This window comes from Eretmochelys imbricata, chromosome 8, assembly GCF_965152235.1.
Source record: "Eretmochelys imbricata isolate rEreImb1 chromosome 8, rEreImb1.hap1, whole genome shotgun sequence".
In the NCBI taxonomy this organism is placed as follows: Eukaryota; Metazoa; Chordata; order Testudines; family Cheloniidae; genus Eretmochelys; species Eretmochelys imbricata.
The window spans coordinates 61,149,373-61,165,377 of NC_135579.1; positions in this window are offsets into that span (position 1 = coordinate 61,149,373).

Below are 16,005 nucleotides of genomic sequence, written 5' to 3' on the forward strand. Positions count from 1 at the left end.
TGGACACAGAGCTAAAGGAAAACAAAATGAAGAAGTGAGGAGGAGTAGGACAGCTTCTGTCACATGCCAACAATTTTACTTTTTAAAATTTAGCATGATCTTGCCAGACAGAGAGAGAAGAGAGGATAGAAATGGATGAGGAAGGGGGTTTAAATAGAGTGGAAGGCAGCAAAAACTGTTTAGGGTTAGAGGCTAGAGAGTGGCTAAGAGAAGTGACAGAGCAGAGCTGAAGGAGAGGACAAGCTAGTATACGCTTGGTAACTCCATGCTTAGATACCACAGTGACGAGCACAATAAGAACATAAATAGAATAGAATGCCCAACAGCCCTGTTATTGAGACTTGATGATCTGAACACCAGAACTGAATGCAGCTCACCATCCGATAGGCATTGGTTCTGCAGGGTGATGGGAGTAAGCAGCAGTAAAATCTTGTGAGACTACAGCAAGCAGCCATTACTCTTGGTCTAGATGCCCACACTGGGGAATAAGAACCCCTTTATACTCCTGCATTGGCTACCTGGACCTTGGGCTCAGCATGCAGGAGTGCACTCTGAATCAAGTGGGCTGGGATTCGGGAGTGGATCCCGAGTCCCAGCCCACTTGATTCCCCCCTCATCCAACCCCCAGCCATACACGCTGTTCAGTCAGTGCAGATGCACCAGTACAGAGAACATCTATTTTCTGCCAGTATAGGCCATCAGCAAATTATTCCCACTCATCAGCGCAAGGAGGAAAAAGTACAATGCTCCCCACGGAAAGTAGATCTGTTGCTTAAAAAAGGTGCCGTTAATTTGACAGTGATTGTTAATTTCATTTTTAATTCTGTTGGGGACATAACATTCACTACAGCAGCAACACCTGCGCATATCAGTTTAATTAATAATGTTGCTTGTGTAAGCAGAAACAATTTTAGTTTTATGAGCTCTTTTGCAGTTAGTGAGGTCTCCCCTGCCTCCCACACATAGCAGATGCTCTAATGTTTAAAGATACAAGTGCCTGCTGAATACCAGGTTTCCTCTCCCGTTTCAAACAAGAGAAGTGTTGTTAAATTTCGTATGCCTGTGCCTGCGTTCAGACTGCCGATATGGGGAACATGATCAATAAAACAGAGTTGCTAAAATATACACTGAAACACGATGTAAGGTGCATCAGTACTTGTCCTGCTACAGCTTACATGCAATTCTGAAGGACATTTGGACTTCTGTTGTCATTAAAGCACTGTTTTAATAACTATGATACATGATATGCCTGAAATTGCAAGCCAGCTCTGGGTTCAAGTACAGAATGTCCAATCACTAGTGTTTTCTCCTAGCTCATGCAAGGCAAAAAAAAGTGTCACAATTTCTTTTCTCTCTTTCAAGATTACATGCCAAATTGTACTCGGAAAGTTGTCATCTGGCCTCTGTTCCTGTGAGATAAAAGTTTATTGCATCATTCAGTTTCATCTCACATTAGTCCAGTCTTAAAGAGCCACTGTTCGTTTAGGTCAGCCTGGTAAAAGATTTCTCAGTGGTTTCCTTTCCTGGCTACTGAGGAAGTATTCCACTAGGATATAGTAAAAGGCTTTAATATCAATTAGGTTTCACAACACATCAGATGGTAGATATGTCAGCTGCTTCTGTTACCTATATTTGATTCTAAAATTAGCTTAGTTGTTTATTGCTACAAGTGAGATGATTGGAGTGAAGCTACACATACATTGGAGTACATTGGAGTTGTGCATATACGGAAAAGATTAACTAGATTGTCCTTTCCAAGCACAAGAAACGGAGATGCAGCTGACATCTCATGGTATCTTCTGGAATGGTGGAAACCCCTGCTCTACAACAGTGTACCTGGGACCTTGTGGAACTCCTGAAGCAGTGAACTGGCTCTTTGGCACAATGGAGTGGAGCCAGGAAGAGTGGAGTCAGGAACAAGCTGCTCTTATCAGCATTGTCCTTTGTAGGCCTACTTGAGTCCATGTTGTTATTGCTTAAAACATGACTAATTCCCACCTGGTTCCCTGTGTAGTCACAGCTAACCAGCCAAAGGACAGCCTCAGTCAACAAAAACTGTTCTTGGTGGGAGTTATGCGTCCAGGTAGGACATCACAGCCATCTGAAAGGTTAGGGTAGCTGCACATGCTGAATGGCTTCTGCCTCCCTGGATCCAGTGGTGCCCATCCTCTGTGTCCAGGGCCATCCTTAGGCATACGCAGAATATGCAGCTGCATAGGGCACCATGAAATTCGGGGCACCAAATTGCCCCAAATTTCATGGTGCCCTACGCAGCTGAGTGCTTCATATGAGGCAGCGCCAGTGGCCAGCCCCATCCCACAGCTGGCCCCCCCGTGTGCGTTTCTAGGGGGGTGCGGGGGCCGAGACAACTCCCTCCACCTCACCTCCACTTTCCACCCCTTCTCACAAGCCCCCTCCCCCAGAATGGACGCGGCCCAGGGGATTGGCGGGCAGGGCCTGGCAATGGCAGCAGGGGTCAGGCCTACCCCCGCACTCACTGGCTGTGGCAGGAAGCAGAGCAACCCAGCCCCAGCCCACTCCAGTCCGCTGGCTCCCCACTGTATCACTCCACTTCCCGCCACCGGTGCGTGGTGGGGCCAGACCCCTTCCCCCTAGTTCCCTCTCCTGAGCGACACGGCTGGGCGGGGGGAGCAGAGCAGCTGGGACCAGGTCATTCAGCTTCCTGCTGCCGGCACCAGGCCCCCCCGCAAATCTCTCGGGCTGCTCTGGGCCTGTGGGGCCCCCCAAAGCGGCCCCCTACAGCTCCTGCCTCTGTGGCCCCACAGGCCTTGAGCGCAGCCCAGACCCTCCGTGCGGGGAGTGGCAGGGGTGAGCCGTGGGGTGCGTTGGGCACCATCATTGGTAGAGACAGCCCTGCCTGCATCTCTGAAAGTTGGAAGTTTTCCCCATTTACTCTGTAGCCCCCTAAAACCCCTACTACTAGTAGTGAAAGGCCAAATTGCTTAAATTCTGCAAAGTGAACTTTAGAGAGAGTGACAAAGTTAAGGGTACTTCCCCTCTAAAGGTCCCCAATATCATGCTGTGCCTGTGGACACATTTCTGCAGGCTCTTAGAGAGGAACAGGAATGTGCTATGGAGTCCCTGCACCCCCTGTCCTATTTCTCCTGGGTTTTGTTCCCTCCCCATCCCACACAAAGGGAGGAGAGGATTGTTAATTATTTGGTTTTTAGAGAGATGCATTTCTCCCTTTGCACTAACTTGTTTTCTCCCACAGGCCAGCTCATACTACAAAATGCAAAATGCATTTGCTCCAGATCCTAGCACAGTGAGTCACATGCAAGGCATTGCACACGACATTTCCTTTTGCAAATGAAGTGATAAAATCATATCCTGGTGCGGAAGGCTTTGAAAGGGCAACAAACAATGGACTATATACACAAGTCAGATATAGCTCGTTTTGTAACAGGAAGTTTCTTACTAAGAAGGCAGTGATAGAACAATGTGACTGCTTCCCGTTCTGTTCGAAAGAGTGCATAAACAAGCCCGTTTGTTGTAGTGTATAGGAATTGGGTAGTATCTCTTTAAATAATTGCCCTCATTTTGTTCCAGAAGCCATTAGAAGAACCATGCCAGAGTAACCACAGGTATGTGTAGCTAGGTCTTGCATTTTACAGGTAGGGTGACCAGATAGCATCTGTGAAAAAACGTGACAGGAGGTAGGGGATAACAGGCGCCTATATAAGAAAAAGTCCCAAAAAACAGGACTGTCCCTTTAAAAATGGGACATCTGGTCACCCTAGTTATAGGTATTTAGTCAACATGGTCACTTGGACCCCACTTTGCCCATGTGGTTTCTTCAAATTATGCATGTTGTGTAAAGAGCAAAAACACAGCTGTTGTATGAACTGAGGAACTGAAACCAGTTGCTTGGCAGTTTGTTCTATATGCCTGGCCTTGAGAATCCTTTCAAAGTAGGAGAACGTGGCAATGCCTCTACCTAGAAGAGAGGTGGACAAACTACGGCCCGTGGGCCACATCTGACCCCCGGGACCCTCCTGCCAGGCTCCTGAGCTCCTGCCCCGGGAGGCTAGCCCTGGCCCCTCCCCCGCTGTTCCCCCTCCCTCGCAGCCTCAGCTCACTGCGCTGCCGGCACAATGCTCTGGGCAGCGGCCTGACCCGGTGCTCTGTGCTGCGCGGTGGCGTGGCTGGCTCCAGCCGGCCAACATGGCTGTCTGTCCTGGTGCTCTGGGCGGTACTCCAGGCAGCACGTTAAGGGGGCAGGGAGTAGGGGGGGGGTTGGATAGAGGGCAGAGGAGTTTGGGGTGGTGGTCAGGGGTGTGGATAGGTGTCGGGGCGGTCAGAGGAACGGGGGGGGTTAAATGGGGGCAGGGGTTCTGGGGGGTCAGTCAGGAAGGAGAGGGGAGTTGGACGGGGTAGTGGGGGGCAGTCAGGGGTGGGGGGTCCAGGGGCAGTCAGGGAGAGGGGGTGGTTGAATGGGGCAGGGGTCCCGGGGGGGCCGTCAGGGGACAAGAAAGGGGGGGGTTGGATGGGGCAGGAGTCCTGGGGGGGGCAGTCAGCGGGCAAGAAGCAGGGGGGGGGGCGGATAGGGGGTGGGGCCACGCCTGGCTGTTTGGGGAGGCACAGCCTCCCCTAACCAGCCCTCCATACAATTTCAGAAACCAGTGTGGTCCTCAGGCCAAAAAGTTTGCCCGCCGCTGACCTAGAATATGTCCTGGGCTTTCAGACAAGCAATGGAATGAGAGGAGTGGGGGTGATGTCTGTTTGACTCTCCTCAGAAGGTGGGAATGTTTGTGTAAATCACACAGGACAGTGATTGGGGCAGAAGGTAGATAAGACTGTCAAAAGTGCATGAAAAATACAATTTATGACATGGCCTTCATGACTGTGTGTACACATAGATAGGAACGAGATGCAAGAACTGCTTCTCCTAGTCACCAGTTTGAACCAGTTCATCCAGTGAAGTAGTGATGAGATAAAACTGATAAGTTTACTGGTACATTTTGTACGCTATTATTTTCTGCTCATGAACTTGCTCACTGCAGAAAATCCTGACAATGACATAAAAAAGGGTCAGATCCTCAGGAGGAGTAAAATGATGTTGCATCATTATGGCAATGGTGCTAAGACAGCTTACAGCAGTTGAGGGCTCTGTATTAGCCCTTGTGCAATTTTTTCCCTTCTCTTCCATGAACTCAAAAGTGACATTACTAAGATTCCAAGGATTCCTTCTGAATGTATCTATTTAGATTAAAAATAAAAACTCGAAACTTATCCAAACATGGGTTAGTGGTACTTTCAATTGAAATATTGAACATGGGTTCATTATTTAGACAAAATTAGTCCACCACAGTGTTTCCCTCCTGAAATGAAATAAATCTGAAAGTCAGAAGGGCCCACAATAAGCACAGTGTAAAGAGAACAGAAAACTCATAAATACCATTAAAATGTTGACATGTTTGATAGATCTCTCTATTTTCAGTACAAGTCAACTAAACAATGAATTTTCTGTATATGCAGAAAGTTATTCTGTGTAACTATTCATTTCAAAAAAGTAAATATCATGGGATAGAATTTCCCAAAATAGAACAGAAGCTTTTAAGTACAATAGCTTGTTGTTTTTAAAAGCAGAGTTGAATAAATTAGCATGGATTTTTCTCTTTTAAAACTAACTTAGTAATTGCCACTCATTTTCTGACTTGTATCTCACTACAGAACTGGCGAAGAAGCCAATTTTAATATTAAAAGGGGCTTAAGCGTCAATTAGGATAGACAGGTTTGTGTGTGTGCAACCTTGCACAAACTCAAGTCGAAGATGTATCTCCCAAGCAGTGGTGAAATTTTACAAATCAATTCCCACTGGTTCAAACACCAGTTTAGAACCCACCAAAGATTTAGGATACTCTACATCAGGTGTGAGAAGCTAGGCACAATTCCAGTAACCCCATGGGCTAGGAGGCAGCAGGCCATGCCAGATATTGGGTTCTGAGATTACACAAAATAAATACATCTTCAATATCTCTGGTGTGTGGGGGAAAGGGTTCCTCGCTATTTCCAGTTGAGCTAATATCAGTTAAAGAAACAGAGAGCGCTTCAAATTTATTCTGAATTTGCATGCCTAGTGCATGGTGAGTGTTGCCATCTTGGATGCCGCGACTGACAAAATCCTGATCTGGATGTTTATTGGGGAGATGGGTACCTAGAGATCTTAGCGTGGCAGCAATATCCACTCAGGCTTTTGCAAAGGAAAAATAAAATAAAAAAAAAGATGCCCGGGAACTCAGGACAGATCAAACAGCAGAATTTGCAATTTGGGATTTTGAGCTATATTACTACTGAAGACCTTTTAAGTATATGCAGGGTTTTTTAAATTTACATTATTTACAGTATATCTTGGTTGCTGGCATCATTTTAGACAAGCTTCTTTCTAGGCTACATCTATGCAAGCATGGCAACATAATTACTAAAGAACATAAAATGTTAAATGACTACTCACATGCCAAACATATAATCCATTAAACACAGAATATACACTGTACAATTGTGGAATGCTTCTGGAAGTGATGAGTTGCATACAGTCTTGAGGCAAATGGTAGATTTTGATAACTATTTCAGTCCTTCCTGTCAATAATTCAGTCCCTTTTAAAAACTACAAAGTTAACTGACCTTTAATAATTAGTTACAACCTAGGACTTACTGAAAGAGAGGGAAGATGCAAATAAAATAGATAATTCAGAATGTAAAAGAATTGACTTGAGCACACACTTACGTGGATAGGCCATTACAAAAATGAAGTGCATTCAAGATTTCACTCTAATTGATTCAATTTCAGTTTTTAGAAACTTGTGATTAATTTGCTATCCACTGAAATTTGCGGAAGGTGCTTCTTGCAGTGTGTTTAAGGTCTATCTACACGACAAATACGACTTTGCTGGGGACTCATTTACAATGGCTTTGCTCCCAATGTGTTATAAAAAGGTTTTTTGCCTGCATAGATAGAACCCTGAAAAAAAAAATCACGACGGTAGCATGGCCCCTTTAGCACGGTTATAAACACAGTTTGGTCATATCTACCTGATATCCCCCACCACACTGGGTGTAGTCAGGTCTGCCGACAGTAATTCCGGGCCCAGGGCAGAATAATCAATGGGCCCCCACGCATGCACGCACGCACAAGCCACACCCACGCGGATGCGGTCCACCTGACATTTGGACGGTGCTGCGCCTGAGTTGGCTAGTGCCTAGCGAGCTGCCGGCTGCGCTGCTGGACACGCTTTTCTGGCATGGCTAGGGCTTCCACATACCTGCCAGGTAGGGTTGCCAACTGTCTAATCATGCAAACTCAAAGACCCTTGCCCCATCCCTTCCCTGAGACCATGTCCCGTCCCATCCCTCCTCTGAGGCCCCACTCCCTGCTCACTCCATCCTCCCTCACCCTCACTCACTTTCACCAGGCTGGGGCAGGGGGTTGGGGTGCAGGCTCTGGGATGGAGTTTGGGTGCAGAAGGGGGTGCAGGCTCTGGGAGGCAGTTTGGGTGCAGGGTGCGGGCTCTAGGCTGGGCAGGGTGTTGGGATGCAGGAAGAGGTCAGGGGGTTGGCGCTTACCTTGGGCTGCTCCCAAAAGCAACCAGCACACCCTTCTGGCAGCAGCTCCTAGGTGGGGGCCCAGGGTGTCTCCGGATGCGCCACTGCCCGCAGGCACTGCCCCCACAGCTCCCATTGGCCGCAGTTCCCAGCCAATGGGAGCTGCGGAGTTGGGCTCGGGGCAGGGGCAGCACGCAGAGATCCCCTCCCCAAGGGCCACAGGGATGTGCAGTGTGCCGGTCACTTCCAGAAGCGGCCAATGGCATGCAGGAAGCGTGCCTTAGCTCTGCTGTGCTGCCAGCGGCGGCAGCCAGGGGCTCCCAGGCCCTTTTAAATAGCCTGGGCCCCTGGGCAATTGCCCCCCACCACCATTGGCAGGCTTGGGTGTAGTGTAGAGAAGTTCCAAAGCATTACAGGGGTGCTTTATATGTGTATCTATAAATAGTTAATAGATAAAGTGCCAATAGATGGCAATCAAGAACATAGCTTAGTTCCTGGATTTTGTAGGACCAAACCAATGCATTGTACAATGCAAACGGCTTCCACTGGCTGCTGTTAACACAAAGGATAAGCTCAGCCAGTAGTATAGTGGATTGAAAATAACTTTTTGAATACGTGGCATCCCAACTTTTGGAATACGTGGCCGTGGTTCATGGATTCTAGGGTGGCATTTTCACAAAAGCACCTAAAATTATTTAGGAGCACAAAAGTCTCATTGTCTGCTAATGGCACGAAGGGCAGCCTAGAGTTATGTTAAATGGTTTACAGATGAAGTTTCAAAAGTGTCCAAGCGTCTTAGAAAATCCCACCAACAAGCTATTTATCATAAAACTAGTTGTTTTATGGCTAATTGAGCTAGCTGCATGGGCAGCGAGTATCGTAGGCAGGGGGAGGCTGTGCCTCCCCAAACAGCCTGGCATGGCTCCACCCCCAGCCCCCCTGCTGAAGTTCCTGGCACTCTGCCTTGGCCAGGCTGGCTGGGGCTGGAGGTGGCTGGCCTGCCTGTCTCCCACAGAAACTCAGGGCAGCTGGCGCTGAGGCCGCACTAGCCACCCGGTGCGTGGACCGTGCTACCCGCCCAGTGCTCCAGGGCTGGGGACGCTGCAGCCATGCCGCCCGGCCACTCGGTGCTCTGAGGCTGGCTGCCTGGCAAACCAGGGCTGGGGGCAGCCACCCAGCGTACCAGGACTGGGGGTGCTGCAGCCATGCCACCCAGCACACTAGGGCTGGGAGCACTGTGGCCGCACCTCCCAGCCACCCGGTGCACTGGGGCTGGGGGCACTCGGGCCATGTCGCCCGGCCGCCTGGCACTGGGGGCCATGGCGGGGGTGCTCTGGGCTCCTGCAGGGGAGTGGGGCAGAAAGGGAGGGTCGGGGGGGTAGCCTTCCCCAACGGCTGAGTCACCGGCCCCCCATGGCTAGCTGGAGCAATTATTCTAAATGCACTGCTTTTCTAGTTAGTGGTAAAAGCATATTTACAGGTCAGTGCAAAAAATGTGCCAAGTGTGCAGCTTCAGAAGGGCCCTTATTATGAGCTCTGGGTTCCAGGAATTTAGGACTGGCTGGTCTGAAGACACAATCTCTGGAAGTGAGTGGAGGTAGAGGAATGAGCCTGGTCTTCCCCATTTGGCTAGCTCAGAGGAGAGTCCCATTCCCATTACAAGCTCCCCTCTCCAGATGCCTGCCAGTATATCACTGATGCTTGGAAAGCCAGCAAATACATGACCAGCTGCTTCATCTATAAATATCACTACATTTTCCATTTTTCTCCATGTTTCTCTTATTGTGAATCATTGAAACATACTCATCACATAACTACACTTTGAAAAGAAAATCAGACAAGGAGACAAAACAGTGGAGGGGAGGTAAGATTAGGTAAAAATGAAGAACGGGAACATTACATTCAGGACTTTTTTATTTTAAGAGCTCAGCATGTGGTTTAGGAAAAAGAAGTGGTAATGTTAAGCACTGAACTCCTTACCAGGTTTGTAAATATGTAAAAGCACAGTGATTAACAATGGAGAAAGAACACTATGGACTAAGGCCCAGTCTAAACTAAAACACTGCATTTTTAATTCAAAACTCCCTTGGAAACTTTCTAAATTCAAGTTTATGTACCCAATTTGGGTTTACATAATACCAGACTTTATTATTACTCCTTAGCTGCAATTACTCATCAGGGACTCATAACTGTGGAGAAGCTAGAAGTGCAGCAACTAATTGCTCATGGGTACCCCTTGCCCAAATATTTGGTTTATATCTATAGCCCCCATTCCTACACACACGAGTAACTTTACTCAGTGGAGGATTCACATTGATTTCAGTAGGATTCCTCATGTGGGGAACTCAGGGTATGGCTACACTGCAACTGGGAGCATGCCTCCCAGCCCAGGTAGAAAGGCACCAGCTAGCTCGAGTAGAGCTAGCATGCTAAAAATCGCAGTGTGGACACTGTGGCACAGTCTGAACACCTGAGTTTGGACTCAGGTGTCAGGCAGGCTTGTAGTCAGGTGGCTAGCCCATGCCACAACACCCATACCGCTATTCTTAGCACACAAGCTCAAGCAGAGCTAGCACATGCCTATCTACCCGAGCTGGGAGACAATGCTCCAAGCTGCAGTGTAGATGTACATTCAGTGATTTCAAAGGGAATCCCCGTGTGAATAAAGCCACATTCATAAGCGTTTGCAGGATCAGGCACCTACCAAGCAGTGGGAAAGAAAACAATTTTAACATCACTACAAGAACTAGTTCTGAGAGTGCTGCAACAACACTGACCAAAATCGTGATGTGACACCATTAATGGGCATTTCCATTAACAAGAAAAGGATAAGCAGCAACAGGCAAAATACCACAAGTATCTATCTGGTATTCACTTCAGCTCCCACAATAGCTGTTTGAGATTCAAGTCTCTCAACTAGCCCTTTGGAACATAGTAAACCCATAACTGTTCAATGTCCCTGTTCTTTAAAATCTGTGAGCCCACATCTGCCCCGTTTGATATTTGTGGAATTGCTGGTGGATCTTGCCTGCTGTCCTATTCTCCTACCATTTATATTTGTTTGGCTCAGACTTCACAGATTAGACTTTGCCCCCATTTGAAAGTGCAAGAATATGGAAGGTTTTGAATTGGTAAAACACGGTCTTCATGTCAGAATAAGAACTAGGTCTTTGGTTTGGTCTTGGTGAAAGAGTAGTTTTATATCACTGTTTTCACTGTGTAGTTTGAGAAAAATATTTGCCAAGTCTGGAAAACTGTAAACTTGGACTATCTAAAATAGACACTGAAGCATATCATGATCCCCGCTCCCTTTTGCAATAGCACAGTAATTAACATTTTACAGCACTTCTGACTTATAAAGCTTAGCTCCTACTTTATTTTCTGTATATTATATCTGTGTACACAATAGACCATATGGTGAGTAAAAAGTTATTACATTAGTCCTGGTTATGAAACTGCATGTTTACACTGAAACATAATTTGCCATGGCTTTGCATACTCTTCTATACCTTCAGGCACATGTTGTAGATGTGAATGGACAGGTAGAAAAGGAAATTAAATACCCAGATGTTTAGTGGTCAACAGAAGTTCATATTCTGGCTCAATCCAAAAGTTTTTGATATCAGACACAAAACGTTTTGTTCGTGTTTCATTGAGCAAATGAATTGCATTCGTTTTTTATTTTGTCCTGACACATTCATATTCTAGAGGATCAGAACCATATTATCATTCATATCTTTGTTGAAAACCATATGTCTCCATAAAAAATGTGTATAATTGAGTCATTAATGTTAATTGAAATTGCACCTGAGCCTTAAGGGCCGGAAGTGATTCTTCCCATTTACTGTTAGGGTCGCCAATTCTGGCTGGATGAATTTCTGGGGGGTTTCATCACGACATAATCTTTAATTAAAGATTAATCTTTAATTCCTGAGACTCCAGGACAATCCTTGAGGATTGGCAACCATATTTACTGCCCACATCACTGAGAAACAGGATTCATTGCTTTCTTTGCTCTCCTGATACCCTGTTCTAGCAGAAGAATGAGTAGTCATTCAATGGTTTCAATGGTTGATCATTAGAAGGGGTGAGAGTGCCCCACAAGTTTGGATTCACAACTAAGCTTCCTCAAAGATCCAGAAAAACGCATTTCTGATTTTCAATTTTCAAGTACTGTACCGAGAATAAGGTATTTAAATTGTACACAGTTAGAATATTGAAAATCTTAATTGCTATAATTGAAATATTCTTACCAGAGACCTGGACTTATTGTTAGGACACAGGCCTGAGAGTCAGAATAGGTAGGTTCTATTCTTGATTGTGACACAGACTTCCAGTGTAACCTTGAGCAAGTCACATAACCTGCCTTTGCCTCAACTTCTCCATTTGCAAGGTGGGGATAATACTCCACTTTGTGCCTTCCTTTTCCTCACCTTCTTTTTCTGTTTTGTCTATTTCATTTGTAAGCTCTTCAACTCACGACTGTCTCTCACTGTGTCTATATACAAAATCTAACAAAATGGGGCTGATATGAACTGGGGTCTCTAAGAACAATAAATCAACACCCCTAATTCATGAAGCTCTTTGGGTGTTGGGTGATCATATCCAGCTTTACCAGCTGGCCCAGCAAAGGTAGGAGGATTGCCATTTACTAAGAACTAAAGGACTCAAGTAATAGAGGGTTGCACTGGAGATTCTGGGTTTGATCCCCATTGACAAACACAATTTCTATCTATCTATCTATATGCAGCTATAGCTCACTATAGAAGGTGTTATAGGAGTGGAACATATTATTAATACTGTACATGTCTCCTTTTTTCTTCCCCGTTCCTTTTATCTGCCCTCTTTGCAACTATACCAGAATACCTGCATCAGATTATCAAACAAAATAAACCCCTGTAGCCAGCTCAGATCTTCCTTAGACTATGAGCTCCTCAAGGCAGGGACTGCCCCTTCTTGAACATCTGAAAACACCTAGTACAGTGTGGATTCTGCCATCAGACAAGATACCAAACCAACAGCTTCCAGTGATTCATTGAGGAAAGAACAGAACGAAATTGATGGAGCTACTATTCGCACACCTAGGCCCACTCTTGGAAACACATAAAGGCTTAACTTTTCTCCCATGACCAGTCCCATTAAGTCTTAAGAAGAGTTTAAAGATAAGCATGTATGTGAATGTGTGTGAGAGTACTAACTCTCATAATTCTCACAATATTTGGTGTTTTTCTTAAATTATGTACTGGAGTCGCATGATTATGTGAAAATTTCAGCTTTTGTTAAAAAAATTCTAGCCCTCATGTTTACTAAGAGCAGCTTGAACACATGAATTGCATGCAACCTAAAGGCTCAAAAATCAGAAGGCAAGCAAAAAGAACTCCATTATATTATTTAGCTTACAAATCTCATTATTTTTAAGGGTCTGACTCGGGATTTTTGAATATGAATGGTTAGCAATACTGCATCAAATGGGGGAGGCATTGCTTTTTTCTTTTTATACAAGTTACATGCTTATGCACACAAAAAGATTCTCTACTATTATACTGCTGTGTATAAGAAAGATGACCATTTGTGTAACTTGCTACCACTGTTATACAATTGCACAAATCTTGTACTGCTAGAAACCTGCTACAAGGACTTTGCAATCATGTGTATGTATAAGATCTATTAACCATACATACAAATGTATATGAGAATCTATCTCACCAGAATTCACAAAATAGAGTCCAGGCAGCCAGATAATCTGAAAATGTTTCTTCAATAAACAGTGTCAGTTTGCTAACTCTGTTACGTGTCTGATTATATTCAGCCTCATTTGGGGAGGAACAATATGGTGAACTTTTTTATAGCTAGTATAATACAGTTATTGTATGAGTCCTGGTTGGACTAGACCAGAACAATCAATTTTTATCACCAAAAAAATAGCTGTAAACTAGAATAGCCATGTTTTCTTTACTTGCCAATTTTGTCCACTGTGCAAGAGCTGCAGAGCAGAGTTGTCTAGGTGATTACACTGTCCAGTTTAGAGTACTGCTTGTTTTGGCAATCTGAGTGCTCTTTGCTGGCCTTAAGCTGACTGTTGAAACAGTTTGTTTTCACAGTTTTCCATAAACTATTAATGTAGTTGCACTTTCATAGACATCTGAAAAACAAGCATTGCTTAACCCTCCAAGACACATGACACCATCCATCTTCTGCTGTTCATGAAGACAGCACAAGAGTACCTGGCTCTGTTTTGGGTGGTTAGAGATATTACCATGTTTGGTGTCTTGAGCCTATGTAAATTTGTAAGCCTAGTTTGTCAGAAGCTGTTAAGTAACCCAAACAGTAACATGAATAGCTTTCTGTGGTTTCCAACTATTAACAGAAGGCAGAGAAATAGCTTACAGTGATTCATGAAACACAGTAATAATGTCCTGGAAGTCTCTCCTTCCACTTCAAGGACAGACATAACAGTTCCAGCCACTCAGCATTTCTGATCTTGCAGCATCTTTTCTGGAAGAAATGCTTTTAAGTGTCAAAGAGTGACGTCAAAGAGGCTGCACTGCTGAGCATCTTTTGGAAGGGAAGGGAAAACAGTTGCTGCTCCTTAGACTTAGCCCAGGCTTTCCCCCTGACTGCTTCTTTGGTCTCCTTCTCCCACACTCTATTGCAGGCCTTCTCCCATGCCTCTTCTGCTTCAGATAAACTCCGAGTTAACTGTTGCCAAATATCCTCCCTCAGTTTCCTTCTTCAGAAAGATTTCTCAGAGTCCGTCCACTCCACAAAGCTTAACAATTAGCCAGTTTGCTCTGTGTAATAGTGTACTCATACATACTATTAGGTTATGGTGCAGTATGATGAAGTGGGAATTTTTCATAATATTTTGGATTAATATTGTGTGCCTCAGTTTCCTCTATGTACTGCATGATTAACTGGGTGGTGGGAAAAGGTTGTTTATTCTTTGTAGAGATCCAGGTGTGATCGTCGCCTGGCTGTCTGGAGTCTGGACCCCATGCCCATGCAGAATCTCAGAAGGCAATGACAACTCTGATTGCATGGACATCTGGTACCTATGGACATCATGGTAACATGACCAGGGACTGCTGACCCCTTCTGCAGGAAGCCAGCCAGTTTTGACCACTGGAGAGCAAAGAACTAAGGTGGATAGCCAGGTGCTGAGAGGTTTGCTCGGAAAGAAGAACAAAGGACTGGAAAGGGGCAGAGAGGATTGTATAGTGTGGGCTGCTGAATGCAGGACACACTTCTGGAGCGGGACTCTTCTGGGCTGGGGAAAGAAAGAGAGTTTGGGGCTCAGGACTGACCCCCAGATGGACTATGCTGTAACTCTCTATGTCAACCAAGGATTTTTACCCTGTGTTCTGAACATCTAATAAACCCTTCTGTTTTTTACAACCTGGTCTGAGAGTCACTCCAGATTAAGGAAGCTAAGGGTGTATTGCTCCTTTGGGTGTGCAAGTCTTCCCCACGTGGCCAATTTGAGTGGACTCACTGAGGGTGAAGAAGGAGTGCTGAAGGTTCAGAGGGTCTGTCCCAGGAGATGGTGAAGCCAAGGGGCTTACCCAGTGAAAGAGAGTGACCCCAAGGAGAGGGGGTAACACACTGAAGGGGTCCTCTTAGGGACTGTTCCAGAGCTGTGCGAGAGAGCACCGGACCCGTGGATCCGTGATATGCAGCACAAACCACTTAAACATATGACCAGTCCCTTTGGCTTCAGCAGGATAATTCACATGCTTCAAGTTAAGCATGTGCTTAAGAGATTTCCTTGATTGAGTCCTGAGACTGTGAACTCTTGAATAGGGGAGAGATTCTGGGCCAGGACCTCAGCTGATGTAAGTCAGCATACCTTCATTTACTTTCATGGAGCTACACCAATTTACATCAGCTGAGGATCTGGATCTCTGCTGTTAATTGTTATGCACTCTTATGGCTCTATATATTCTAAAGAAAGACACCTACACTGATTCCAAACTTCTTCAGCATTTTTCCAAAGTCATACCAGAATTTGCTACTTAAGCACCATGTAGCTACTTAAAGTTAGTGATCTGTAGCTTTACACACACAATATAAATCTAAACCTCCAAGGATTGAGTATAGCAAGGATTTAATTAAATTAGTCATTTTAGAGGATTCCCTTAAAACATATACAGATATCTACACATACAATAACTGTTGAAAGAAATTAGATGCACACGGAACGTTAGGCTTGTTTTATACAGGCAGAAAACTTACAGTTCGGGTTGAAGAAATACACTCCCCTCTCACTTTTCATTCCCTGGGACCAATCCTGCACACTGCCATTCAAACATAAAAGCGTTAACGGAAAAAGGTAGTTTTTGCATTAAAACTATATTAATTCAATTTCCAGCATTTCTAATTAAATACTTTTCTTCTAATTTCCCTTGTTTGTTTATTTTGGTATTTCCTGTTGCTTTAAATGCA